The sequence below is a fragment of the Furipterus horrens genome, unplaced genomic scaffold (genome assembly GCF_987537825.1).
Source record: "Furipterus horrens unplaced genomic scaffold, mFurHor1.1.pri manual_scaffold_5, whole genome shotgun sequence".
NCBI lineage: Eukaryota > Metazoa > Chordata > Mammalia > Chiroptera > Furipteridae > Furipterus > Furipterus horrens.
In genome coordinates, this window is record NW_028327175.1 from 154,684,994 (window position 1) to 154,699,791 (window position 14,798).

Consider the following 14,798-nt stretch of genomic DNA (forward strand, 5'->3'; position numbering starts at 1 on the left):
AAAATCATTTACTTACCCCTAAGAGGCCTACATTCCTCTTTCCCTTCCCCTATGGAGATGATATTTAAGCCTGAATTGTAAGCCATCTCAGGGAGCTACGCATTTTTCCCTGGGTATCTCCTATGTATACGTGAAGTACAAATGATAATAAATTCTGTTGTTTTTCTATTGTTAATCTGCCTTTTACTAGTGGGGTCTTAGCCAAGAACTCTGAAGAGCAGGGAAAAATTATGACTATAGGCAACAACATGTATGAAATCTTATATAATGTTGACCAAAAGAAGCCAGACACTAAAAAGTACATGCTACGACTATATAAAATTTACTTGTATAATTTTAATTAAAATTTTTAATTAAAAAAAGAAAAATCTAAATGTCTAATAATAAGCAGTTGGTGACTAGCTCTCATTTATCTAACCAATTCATCCCTCCAATGGACTACAGTGTAATCATTTGAACTGATGAAGCAGAAATGATTACCTGGAAATATTTCCATAATATAATAATAAATGTTCAAATCAGATGCTCCTATTATATCAAAATATGTCTGGTTGTGTTGTATGTATATAAAAAATTCTGGATGGAGGGAAACTAAAATGTTAAAACAGCCATTGTTGATTGGTAGGAATACAGGTTTAAAAAATTTTAAATATATTTTTGTAATTTCACCATTACTTATAATGATATTATAATACCTTATAACAAAATTAAAGTTATTTTTAAAAAGTAAACACACACATACACACATATATATATATATAATTTATGAAACTATTATATTAAGTTCACTTAGGATGCAATAAATGATACATTAAAAATGCCAGTTGTATAAAATAAATGTAGAATAATAATTTGCTTATGAAAGTTACTTATGTGAGCTGACAAGCATAAGCTATACATCAATCTAGTCTGAGAGAAGATTTTTTTTTTGTAACGTTAAAACCACTTCATTATTTTATAGAAAAATGCCACATAACACTATCTCTTTTCTCTATACAAAAATATGGGTGATAGTAATTTTGTGTTGAGTAGAGTTATGGCTCATGTAATATTCCAGCTTGGAGAAAAAACTTACTATCACAGAAAACAAAATTAGAAGTAAATCATGCTTAAAAGTTCGTGTAAATTCTATAGCTAGAAATGTGGAATAGCAACTGAGAACACATTTTCTCAGTAGATCAAAAGGCTGCAGAAATAATGATGACCAAGATGTTATGATACTTATGGCCTAAAATCATGGTTACATACATTATCAAATTTGTTTTTCACCTCAGCCTCTTTGAGGTTAGTACATTATTACTATTCCTGTATCATGGACAAAGTCCCTGAAACCTAAGAAGTATTACCTAATTATTTTCTACCTCAGCTAAAAATACCATTCATCTTAGGAATCAGAGTTTTTTTTGTTCTTAAATTGATTCTTTTCTTCCAATACTGCAGACTAACTTCAGAGTCCCAAGGCCTGCTTTTGTCCCAGGCTCCCTTAGATGGGTTATATGTGAGCCCACGTGTTCTCACTTGGTGAAATGAGAATAGTAATATTTATAGATTTGGGCAGTTGTTCCTAACTGTAGTGTGTATCAGAATCATTTGGAGGGCTTATTTGTTTGTTTGTTTGTTTTAATTGAGATGCAGTTGACATCTAACATTGAAGAAGATAAGGTTATAACTGATAATTGGAATGTTTATTAAAGCACAGATTGTTGAGTCCCAGCCCTACAGTTTCTGAATCAGTAGGTCTAAGGTGGGGTCTGAGAGTATTGCCTTTCTGACAAGTTCTCAGGTGATGGCTGATGCTGCTGCTGCAGAGACCACTCTTTGAGAACCACTGGTTTAGGACCTATTAATTATTACTCTACTGAGAGTTGGTTATATTTATTTGCCCATGGCATTCTGTTTGCAGTTTAGATTATAAATTGTTTATATGTGTGTGCATGTGTATATATATTATATATGTGTACATATATTTAATATATACATATGTATTTGAGGTATTTTCTGCAGATATTTTTTTGTTATTTTTAACTGTTAGGTTTTTCCCAAATTATTTGTTTATGCTCTATTGTGCCCTTATGTTGGGATAATGAATAATAACTCTCATATGAAAATTATTTGGGGTAATTATTCCAGGTAAGAGTAGTGTTTAAAGTTAATTGTTTATTAAATAAATGTACGCTAAAGACCAACTTTCATTGTCTGAAAATAATGTCTGAGTTGCCCACTCAAAATCACACCTTGCATCCTCTCAGGACTGCTATTTGCCAGATTCTTTATATCATGAAGAGTGAGAGGTGAAGTATTATTGTTATGGAAACAGAAAACAAACAAAGCAGAATGACTGAAGTACAGTATGTGCTGTTTATTTGTTTCTCTTCTTTTCTCCAGCTATCCTTGGAACTTGAAAGAAATTGCACAATCTTCCCATGCTAGGAGAAATCTTAGTATCTGGGTCACAGAACACAGACTCTCCAAGAAGGAAGTAGACCTAGGAAGGGCCACATGAGAGAACTAAGATGTTTATCAAGCGCCGTCCATGTGCCTGGTGCTGTACTAAGTTAGGAGGGAAGAATGGTGACTAAGGCCCAGCCCATAGGAGCTGATAATTTAGACAAATAATCAGAAAATTATGATACCTGTGTGATAAACAGTATGATGCCTTCTACCTATGAATCCCAAGGTTCAAAGTAGAACTTACTTTTTTTTCTCTTAAGTGCACCTTGCTCAAGTTTCAAGGGAGAATCTCATTCTAGCAAGTTAAAAATAGTCATCTTTTTATCCGTACAATTCATTAACTTTTGTGTCTTTTAAGATTACCTTTTCCAGATTAAACATAATCTTTTTATATTTTTAAATATGAAAGTAAACAATAGCTGCTGTTTGTAATCCTAACGTGTGCTAACTGGGCTTTACTAATCAGATATAAAAATCTTAAGATTGCTGTTTTTTGCTTTGGGCACAGATGAAATTGACTGTTGGGGTTCAGCAGTTAGCCCCAGGCTAAATATCTGCAGGTCCAGGCCTCAGAATAATAGTTCAGATTTAGATTAAGGACTAGAAACTTCTTATGTTTACCTAGCCTTTTACTTTGAAAAAGAATCAGGAGGAAACATCCTGACCCTTAGTGAGTTCTATAGGCTCTTTATTGACAATGTGGTCCATTTACTAGCTAATATGCCTTCTTTATTTCTAATTGTGGAGACCATTTAGCTATTTGAGCTTTCTGTTATTTCATTTTTACAATAACATATGCTCTTTGTTTAGCTTCATTCTCTCTCTTAGGGCTTTGGTTTGAAGTAGCTTGGCAAGGGGATTTCATGTCTTACAGCTATCTAATTTAGAATTGTCCTTTCATTTCTCACAGTCATTTTTAGCAATATGTTAATCAAAGTTTTCTCATTTATCTCCTCTCCTTGTTGCTCTGCTTTCACATGAATTTTCCCCCTATCTCTTGCACAAAGAGTCAAATAAAACTCCCACAAAAACCATGTTATTTGGACAAATTAAAATAATAATAATATTAGGACAATATGGTATTTATTTCTAGACTTTCTGTATTAAAAATAATACCCCGGGCCCTGACCAGGTGGCTCAGTTGGTTAGTGTCCTCTTGATACGTCAAGATTGCGGGTTCAATCCCCGGTCAGGACACATACAAGACTCAACCAAGGAATGCATAAACAAGTGGAACAACAAATTGATGTTTCTGTCTGTCTATCTGTCTCTCTGTTTCTCTTTCTCCCCCTACCTCTCTTCAAAGCCAATTAAAAAAATACCTCGGATATACGTTGTAACTGTTGCAGATATTTATCTTCCTATTATTCTCAGGAAGGAGACGCATTTATTACAATCCCATTTTCTTACATGGAGAATGAGTGATTTGTCCAGAGTTTCAAAGTTATTGAAAAGCAGAGGTGAAACAAAGTCTCCGGTTTCTTGACACTCATACTAAATGGTATTCTCTGAAGTAGATTTTGTTGTTGTTACTGTAAGAATGTGCTCTTATAACATAACGATGGCCATTTAAAAGAAGCATTGGTTATAAATTAGATTTTATTCTTCGAGAAGCTTTAGATAGGTTTTCTCTAATAATTTCAAATGGATTTTTGCTTTATTTTTAGGTTTAGAAAATTGCAGGTGGCATGAGATTCTAAGCAGTGTTAGGTTATAGTATCATGAAAGGCTCACCTTGGCAGATATATCAATTGCCTCTAGAGTTTTGTCCTTCACACTTCTTTTTATGTTATTAAAATATTCACATGGAGCAAACTAAAGCTTGTATGTAGCTTCCCATGAGTTTATTATATTTTAAAGACAAAGAGTTATGTAGAAAATTTGAACATGGCCTATCATGGGGCATTACATTCAAAGTATGAAAAAATGGTTTATTGGGACTGACTATGGGAGTTATGGGGGTTTACTGCAAGAGAGCACAAAGGAATTTGTTGAGTTGATGAAAATATTGTATATCTTGACTGGGGTGATGGTACATGGATATATACCTTTGAAAAAATTATCGGTCTATATACAGAAAATGGTACATGCTATTGTATAAAAAATTATAATTCATGTTGATTTGAAAAGAAAAATACTCATATTTTTATTATGATTCATGTGCTAAAGTTATTTTTTATAAGAAAACTCTTTCATAGAGGATCCAAATGAGTCTCAATATGGTGCCCAGCAGTAAAACAGGGAACACTTTGAGGAGTTAATGAAAAGTCGGTCACTGATATTGGGGAAACTGTTCCAGCAGTTGCTTTGAGGTGATTCTCAGTCAGGCATGGGATGAACATGCTGATGCTGGGTCTAGGCTGCCAGGATTTGAATGTAGTTTACCTTCTGATGGTTGGGGACCTTGAGAGAGTTATTCAATTTCTCAAAGTGTCAATTTTCTGGTGTACACAGTGGAGATTACAATGGCATCCATGTTGTAGTGTGTGCAAAGATTAAACAAGACAGCATACATAAATGGCCTAGAATGTAGAAAAAGCTTATAACTGTTAGCTTTTATTTCTGATTTCACCCCTTACTGGAACATGGAGATCCAGAAGAGAATGAACGCATGCAAGAGCCAGTCTGTAGATGGACATCTGTTTTTTCCCTGTTTTTTTTTTTTTTTTTCCCTTCATAGTATACAAAAGTCTCTCCTGAAAAAAATATTGTTTTCCATTTTCAAGAGAAGAATAGAGATTGGGTATACTGAGCTGAACTTGAGAGACTGAACTAAGAGAAAGCACAAGTTTAAGTTCTACAACATTCTCAACTTGTCCCAATGGTTATGAGAAGATAAATTTAATGGCAGGCACCTGCTTTCCAACCATTTGCCCTCCTGTCTTCACCATAGCGGGTAATTCTGAACCATACCAGACACAGGTAAAAATAAAGCCCTGCCAAATTGTACCTCATGCCCACATTTAAAATCACAAATCAAGAATCTGTGAACCCTGTCTTCTCTGCACTGGGAGCAGCTCTCCTGCCACAGCCCCTCATCCCCCGAAAATGTATACCTGCGCCAAATTTGTGTCCACCCCCACCTTGGTCAGGAGCTCCTCTCAGCTGCTGATCCAGTCACTGTCTGCAGTGGTGGCGAAACGAACAGAGACACTGACAGATGAGAGCCTCAGCAGCTTGGCAGCCCCACATCCTCTGACCTCACTTATTTCTAGCCGCAGCTTCCAAACCAGCGCCATTTCAAGGGACATCGACACAGCAGCCAAGTTCATTGGGGCTGGGGCTGCCACAGTAGGAGTGGCAGGCTCTGGGGCTGGTATTGGGACTGTGTTTGGGAGCCTCATCATTGGTTATGCCAGGAACCCTTCTCTGAAGCAACAGCTCTTCTCCTACGCCATTCTGGGCTTTGCCCTGTCAGAGGCCATGGGGCTCTTTTGCCTGATGGTGGCTTTTCTCATCCTCTTCGCCATGTGAAGGAGCCGTCACCACCTCCCATAGTTCTTTCTCCCATGTCTCGTCTGCCCTGTATGTTCCTTTTCCGATGCCCCCAGGCAGCCTGGGGAAGTGGTTGCTCAGGATTTGACAGAGGAAAGACAAATAAATACTGTATTGATAATATGAAAAAAAAAAAAAAAAGAAGAATCTGTGAATCATCTTACATTCTGGATTCAGATTCCAGCATTATGCTATCCAATATTTAAGATCCATTAACATAATCAGTAGAGAATGCTGTGTAGTTGAGGATAGTGTTGCTGTTACTGAATTCTAAAATGTGTCTGAGAACTGAAATCTTGCTCTGCTCAAACTTACTTGTTTTTTACTCAAGCATTTACCAACTCTGTTTATATTCTTAAGGGAAAGTGAGTAAGTAGATTTTTAAAATTTTCTGTGGAAAAAAGATAAGTAAAAACATTCTGGAAGATTCATTTATTCAGAAATGCTTTCCCAGTAGCTCAGGGGATGTGTGTGTGTGTGTGTGTGTGTGTGTGTGTGTGTTAGACATTTTATGGAGTTATTTGGCAGAATTTTAAAACTCTGGGATATGAAAACTATCTGATTTTTTTTTTTTTTGCTTCGAAAAATCTGGCTGAGTTCTCAGTTTTTGAAGTCTAAAAATGAAAGCATAATGACCTTATAAGCTATTGTGCACATTAGTTTGCAAAGGAGAAAAGGCAGGGAAATAACTTTGCTTAAATAAAATGAACTTTCACAGTTGAATCCTTTTTGGGTATGTGCTTCTTGAATCCCTAACATGGCTATGTTCAGAAGGTGATGTAGAAAAGCAGAGGAGATGTTGCAACACATCGCTCATAAGAATGGAAATCTAAGTATAAAATTGAAGACATCTGCAGGAAGAATGAAAACATGTGACTTAATATCTAGTGTTCTAAACCAAGTGAAGTACCCAAGTCTTTCCTGGAAAACTATATCAGATATACTTGTATATATCTATATGAGGTCTGTCCTGGAAAAGGGCAGCCATTGCTAGTATAACAAGAATGGTCTGTGCCACATTGATGTAACCTGGCAGCCAAGGAGTGTGGACAGGAATGCGCATGTATGAACAATGAGAACTTCACTGTACTAGTCCGTGAGGGCAGTAGATGCTGTTCAGTGAGCATGTTATACTGTGTAGTTGTGCATTCAAAATGACTGAGCAACTAGAGCAACAAATCTGCATCAAATTTTGCGTTAAGCTTGAACATTTCTCAGCGGAAACTATTCAGATGATTCAGAAGACTTTCAGGGAAAATGCAGTGAGTGCAGCAGAAATAAAAGGTGGCACAAATGTTTCAAAGTCAAGAATCTGTTAAAAGTGATCCACATTCTGGAAGGCCTGAAGGATTTTTTTGGCCAAACATCAAATCATACAAGTGACTCAGCACTCCTATAGCCCAAATTTGGTGCCCTGAGGCTTCTGGCTTTTCTGAAAACTAAAATCACTTTTCGAAGGGAAGAGATTTCAGACCATTGATGAGATTCAGGAAAATATGATGGGGTAGCTGATGGCGATTCCAACAAAGGATTTTGCAGGGTTTTTTTTTTACATTTTAAAAATTTATTTTGTTTAATTATATTTTATTGATTATGCTATTACAGTTGTCCTGATTGTTTCTGCTTTGCCCCATCCACCTAGCACAACTCACTCCCTCAGGAAATCACCCCACCGTGGTTCATGACCATGGGTCATGCATATAAGTTCTTTGGCTAGTTCATTTCCTATACTGTACTGTACATCCCCATGGCTATTCTGTAACTACCTATTTGTACTTCTTAATCCCCTCACTTCTTCACCCGTTCCCCCACACCCCCTCCTATGTGGCAACCATTAAAATGCTCTCCAGATCCATGATCCTGTCTCTGTTCTTCGTGTTGGCTTAGTTTGTTTTTCAGATTCAATTGTTGATAGACTTGTATTTTTGTCACTTTTTTGTTCACAGTTTTGATCTTCTTTTTCTTAAGTAAGTCCCTTTAACATTTCTATAATAATGGTTTAGTGATGATGAACTCCTTTAGCTTTTTCTTGTCTGGGAAGCTCTTTCTCTGCCCTTCAATTTTAAATGATATCTTTCCCGAGTAGAACAATCTTGGCTGTAGGTCCCTGCTTTTCATGACTTTGAATATTTCTTGTTAATCCCTTCTAGCCTGCAAAGTTTCTTTTGAGAAATCAGCTGACAATTTTATGAGAACTCCCCTGTAGGTAAGTTCTTTTCTCTTGCTTCTTTTAAGATTCTCTATACCTTTAACCATGGGCATTTTAATTATGATGTGTCTTGGAGTGGGCTTCTTTGCATCCAACCCATTTAGGACTCTCTGTGCTTCCTGGACTTGCATGTCTATTTCCTTCAATAAGTTAGAGAAGTTTTCTTTCATTATTTTTTCAAATAGAGTTCCAATTTCTTACTCTTTCTCTTCTCCTTCTGGCACCCCTATGATGTGAATGTTGAACCTCTTGAAGTTGTCCCAGAAGCTGCTTATACTATTCTCATTTTTTCGGATTCTTTTTTCTCCTTATTGTTGTGATTGGTTGTTTTTTGCTTCCTTATGCTCCATATCATTGATTTGGATCTCAGCTTCATCCACTCTATTATTATTTCCCTGTAAATTGCTCTTTATTTCAATTTGTGTATCCTTTATTTCTAACTGGATCTTTTTTATGCTGCTGAGGTCCTCACCAAGTTCCTTGAGCATTCTTGAAACCAGTGTTTTGAATTCTGCATCAGAAAAATTGCTTAACTCCATTTTTTTAAACTCTTTTTCTGGAGTTTTGATCTGTTCTTTCACTTGGGCCATGTTTCTTTGTTTCCTCATTTTTGCAGCCTCCCTGTGTTTCTTCCTATGTATTAAGTGGAGCTGCTTTGACTCCATGTCTTTGTAGTGTGGCCTTATGTAGTAGGTGTCCTGTAGGGTCAAGAGGCACAGTCTCCCCTATCACCCAAGCTGGGTATTCGAGGTGCACCCTTTGTGTGGGCTTAGTACACACTCCTCCTGTAGTTGAGCCTTGGTTGCTGTTGGTAGATCAATGAGAGGAATTTACCCAGGCCAGTCAGCTACAAGAATTGGCTGTGACCACTTACTGCCAACCTGTGTCCTCTGTGAAGAATCAGCTTTGCAGGGGTGAGATGATGGTGCTTCAATGTGGTCTATAGCTGTCCACGGGGTGCACTGACCCTGGGGTTTCCTAGGTGGTGCAGGCCACAGTCAGTCCTCACCTGTGTTTTGCCTGGGGCCACCCTTCCTGAGCTACAAAATAATCTGAGATGGCTGCTATTTGTGCTGGGCTTGGAGATTCTCAGGTGAAGCCAAACTGTGACTCTAAGCTGGCTGCTGCTAGTGCCAGGCCTGAGGCTCATTGAGGCCAGCTGTTGCTTGTTTGATAGAATTTAGGAAATTGTGAAGCATGAACAAGACCTGTTACTCATGGAACAGCAGCTTCAGTGGGCCCATTTGGTGGAGGTGTAGTCTCTGGGGATCTTCAAGGCAGGTCAAACTGTGTTAGCCAGGTCGATGGAGTCTCAGATATGGCACCAGCTTGCCTGCACTGTCAGGGGGTAGGGTTTAGAAAAGAGACAATGGCCTCTGCTGGCCTCGATGTCAAACACATCAGTTTCTCCCTGTGTACCACTGGTGCCTTTCAAGCTGCTACTGCGCAGTACATGAGCTCAGAGGGAATGAGTCTGAGTAGGTGAGTCTACGTGGGGGTTCATTAATTTGAAATGCTTGGGTGTCTAGCAGTTTCTTCCACTGACTCAATCCCTGCTGGTTTTTGTAGCTAGAAATTGTGGAGACTTATCTTCCTGGCACTGGAACCCTGGTATGAGGCTGGGATTCCTTGCTCCTGAGATATTTCTCCTGAATTTTTATCTACCACACATGGTGAGAGACCAGCCTGTTCCTCATCTGCATCCCTTCTACCCGTCTGGATGGATGTGGCTTCTTTAATTCCACAATTGCCAGATTTCCATTCAACCCATTTTCTGATGGTTCTGAATAATGGTTGTTCTATATTTTAGTTGTAATTTTGATATGGTTGTGCAAAGAGGTGGGCCATTCTGCCTGTGCTGCCATCTTGACCAGAAGTCCTCTGCAGAATGTTTTGAACAGTGGAAGAGAGGCTGGGAGAACTGTGTGAGGTTCTGAGGTGCCTACTTTGAAGGGGACTGAGGCATCATTATCCTATATACAGTGTTTCTTGTATCTTGTGTCTTCTTTAATAAATGTCTCTTTTTCATATTACATGGCTGGATGCCTTCTGGACAGACCTCTATGTATATCTATGCATCTGTGTCTTTATCTGTATCTGTATCTATAGCTATGTCTATCTATCTATATATATCTCCTTAGTAAGTGATAATGTGCACGAGAAGGTCTGAGCTAGTCAAGATTAACCAACCATGAGAAACTGATTAACATTTTTCCATTTTGTCACTTATTTTAGAATAGGTTTTTCACATTAAAACATGTAGTTGGTTGATAGTTTCAAGCAATGTGCATAATTTTGTGTTCCTCTTGATTATGGTGTGATTGGTGGAATGTATAAGAAATTCAGATGATTTGAATGTTGTCAGTAGAAAAAACACTAAACAGAATAACAGAATAGCTATTTGGTGAAACAGTTTATTCTACTATGAAAAAAACACTAGATTTAGGTCTCTGAATACTTATCATAAAAACTTTGACCCATAATCAGGAAATTTTATTGATAATTTGAGTTTGCTAGTAATGTTCATGAACAAATCATGTCAACTCCCTGGGCAGTTTGCTCTTTTTTAAAAGAGTTGGGAGAATGTGGGACTTTATATTCTCAAGCTCTATAATTCTGCATTGTCTAAACTTAGATGAAATTTTCAAGATATCTATGTATAGAGAGGAAAGATAATGCTTCTCTTTAAACTTCATGATTTTAGTATAGTTTCTGAAATCTTTCTTTAATAAATTATGTGATACTTATTATAGATAAAAATATATAAAGATTTAAACAATAGTTATGTCACCATATAAACTGCCAGGTAAAGATGGAGACTTGAATACATACATATATTGATCATTTCAATCCCTCCTGAACTCCCACTTTGCACATAGAGGAATTTTAATGGAGGGCATAAACCTACACTGAGAAGAAGAATATGACTGTTTCCTCAAACTGAAGAGTGAAAACCTACCTACAAATTACATATAATTGACCCTTTATAGTTGATCTCTTTTATTTATATCCAGGCTTAGTTTATATTTTGTTTCACATGCCAAGGGAATCCACAGCAATAGCATTTTAGAAGCTGAAAGACAGGCTCATGAGTGGAAATTGACTTGCTAAATCTGAGAAAGCCAAATTCTAAACTGATATTGAGAAAAGGTGAGTGCCATTTGAATTTATAGCACACAATCTGGAAAGTCTCAAAATTGGTGGCAGCAGGGATAGGGGGGGCGCTGTGGAAGGAGTGAGCAGGAGCTAAACCAAAGAGGACTGACTGATTTAAAGGTGAAGAGGACAGGTAGGAAGCATTCAGATCCTGTGGCCCCATTACTGCCACAGCAGAACTGTGAATACTTGCTCTTTTTGGAGATGATAAAGTAGAATCTATGAACTGGAGAAAACCAAACACAATTGATTGAACATGTAGATACCATACCTGAAAGAAGGGGATTGATTAAACAAATGCATGTATCGATAGCTGAAACCCCCTAGCTCTCTTCTCCCACTCAGCTCCCTAAATACTGACAGTCAGTCCTTACTCTGCTGTCAGGGGAGTAAAAGAAACACCCCTGGGGAACTTGACTAGTGAAGGAGTAAAAACCTAAGTATATTGCATCAGAAGTTTTGCCCCAGAAGGTTCAGCTACCTACATGGAAACCTCCCCACAACCTCCTTACAGGGAAGCTTCACCCATATGCTCAAAACTTCCAAATAGATTTCCCCCCTCACCTTTAAACATGAGCAGACAGCCAAGGACTATCAGATGTTTAATGAAAGTATCTTAGATAAGAGCTAGAAAGTAAATGAAATAAACATCTTGGAGGAAGTGACGGCTTTGCAGAGTAAAGATTATTTTAAGAAAACTATTATTATCATTGGAAAGTTAGGAGAAGGTGTTGTATCTATGAAATAAGAGTAGAAATCTATAAAAAGGTAACATTAAAAGAAAACAACAAAGTTCATGAGAATTTAAAACATGGTAACAGAAATGAAAACTCAACAGAAATATAAGATAAAGTTGAGGAATTATTTCAGAAAGTACACCAAACAAACAAACAAAAAACACAGGACAGATGGAGAGAGAAAGAAGAGAAGAGAATGAGGAAAATAACCAACGGTAGAATCCCAAAATCTGAATAAAAGCAGTAATAGTAGGGGAGGAAATTATCAACAAGATGATTCAAGAACATTTTTTAGAACTGAAATACACGAGCTTTCCAAATTGAAAGGGCATAATGAATTCTCAGCACAAGATTGAAAAAGTCAGTAAGGAACAACAGCACTGGAAGTAAAGAGACAATAGAGAACTGACTTCAAAATTATGAAGGAGGAGTCCACTGCTTGCATCCATTTCCATCAGTTCTTATGGTTGCTTATCAGACCTCAGCCGCCAAAATGGTGAAGCTGAAGATTGAGAACAAGGATGCTTTTCAGGAAGCCTTGAACAATGTGGGAGATAAACCTGTGGTAGTTGACTTGTCAGTCACATGGCATGGGCCTTGTGAAACGATCAAGCCTTTCTTTCATTCCCTCTCTGAAAAGCACACCCAATGTGCTGTTCCTTGAGGTAGATGTGTATGACTTATGATGTTGCCGCAGAGTGTGAAGTCAAATGCATGCCAAACTTCCATTTTTTAAAAAAAGGAAAAAAGGTGGGTGAACTTTCCAGAGCAAATAAGGAGAAACTTGAAGTCACCATCAATGAATTAGTTTAATCATGTTTCCTGAAAACATAACCAGCCATTGATTGGCTCTTGTAATTTTTTTATTTACAAAAAAGAAAGATCAAGTATAGATACTATAATGTCCAACTGCCACCTGATACAAACAACAATAAAATATTAATTCTACCCTTAAAAAAAAGTTCTGAAGGAAATGATTTCTAACCTAGAATTTCATATTCAGTCAAACTATTGTCACGGCAAGACATTTTCAGACTCAAAACATTTATCTCCCGAAAATAATTTCTTAGAAAGTTGTGAGATATGTTCCACCAAAATGAATAATTGAAGAAAGAGGAAGACATAGGATTAAAAAAAGAAAGCAGGATACACAAGTCAGGGAAAATGAAGGGACTCCCCAGGATGACAGTAAAGGGAGTTCCCAGGATGACAATTGTACATCAACCTTCAAGTCCAGATTGGAGCAGTGTGACTCAGAGGCATGTATATCATTGTCATTTCTACCTAAAAATGTCTTGGTGAGCTTTGCCCTATCTTTATCTACACATGACTTTCTTGGGTCATGTGTCGATGAAGTTCCATCTCTTCTCTTTCTGCTTGGGTCAACTGAGGACACTCGTCACATATGTTCTTCTTGGACCTATACTTGAAAGCTGAAGGTTAGCCAGGCTGAGATTAGATACAGCAAATACAGACTATATTCCTAACTGATATCATTACCTGGCCCATACTAGGCCAATGTCCCAGTTGTGATAAGATAAAGCCAGCCTATGACCCCGAATCATACTGTAAGCCTCCTTCTGTAAATTCCTCTTTTCCATATAACATCATTTTTGTGCAATTTATCCACATATATATTTAGCTCTAGTTCATTTATTGCATAGCTATATAGTATGCTATTGCTTGGCTATAACTTATTAATTTGCTCTTTGATTGTTTGGACTTTTATGTTGATTACTTTTTTGTTGTTACAAACAATGCTTCTATGAATATTTTTGCACATGTCTCCCTGTGAACACATAAAAGAGTTTCTCTTTGGTATTTACTTAGAGAGGGATTGCTGGATTATGGCATTTGTGCATAACTTAATGGATATTTCTGAAGTTTCCCTAGTAATTTTTACCAAGTTTACTCCTACCAGCAATGTATAAGAGTTTCTGCTGTTCTACATTCTCACCAATACTTGGTCTTGCCACACTTACTAAAGTGTGTGAACTAAATGTGTGTAAAATGTTCTCATTATGATTTTTATTTTCATTTACATGTGACCAATGAGGCTGAACATCTTTGAATGTTTATTAGCCATTCAGGTTTCCTGTTTTATGAGTTACCTGTTCATATCTTTTGCTCATTTTTCTATTTGGGTACATATAAGATCTTTTTCCCTAGGAAATAATTTGAAGAAAATTTCTATTTGAGGAAGTAATTTATATAGTCTGAATAATGATCTTTTGTTGGTTATAGATGTTGTAAACATCTACTTCTTCACTTTTTTTGTAGTGTCTTGTTTTTGATAAACTTAAAAAAATTAAAGTGTAATAAACACAGATCAGAATACACAGAATTTAAAGGTGTAGTTCAATAATTTTTACAAGTAAATATGCCTATATAAATATATTATATGTATCTTGATGTATTTTAAAAATATGGTTGAATTAACAAAATTTTTTAAATTATGGTTTGATTTGTGATTTGTTTAAGAAATCCCTATCTCAATGTCATAACCACATTCTCTTATTTTTCTTACAAACATTTTAAAGTTTTATTTTTTACATTTCATGAACTTGAAATCTTATTGTGAGTATACAGATTAAAGTAGTGATTCAGTTTTTTTTTTTTTTTTTTATATGGATAACCATATGCTTAAGTGCTATTGATTGGCCGCTGTTATCCTCTAAGCTACAAATCCACCACTTGCATGCATTGAGATTCCACATGTGTGTGAGTCTAATTCCTAGGCACCCCATGTG

General features: G+C 36.8%; 2 pseudogenes; both read left to right on the forward strand.

Moving 5' to 3' along the window:
• Positions 1 to 5,449: 5,449 nt before the first annotated feature.
• LOC150010142 (ATP synthase F(0) complex subunit C2, mitochondrial pseudogene) lies at positions 5,450 to 6,015 on the forward strand (annotated as a pseudogene).
• Positions 6,016 to 12,541: 6,526 nt separating this feature from the next.
• Positions 12,542 to 12,861, forward strand: LOC150010143 (thioredoxin pseudogene; annotated as a pseudogene).
• The last annotated feature ends 1,937 nt before the right edge of the window (positions 12,862 to 14,798 follow it).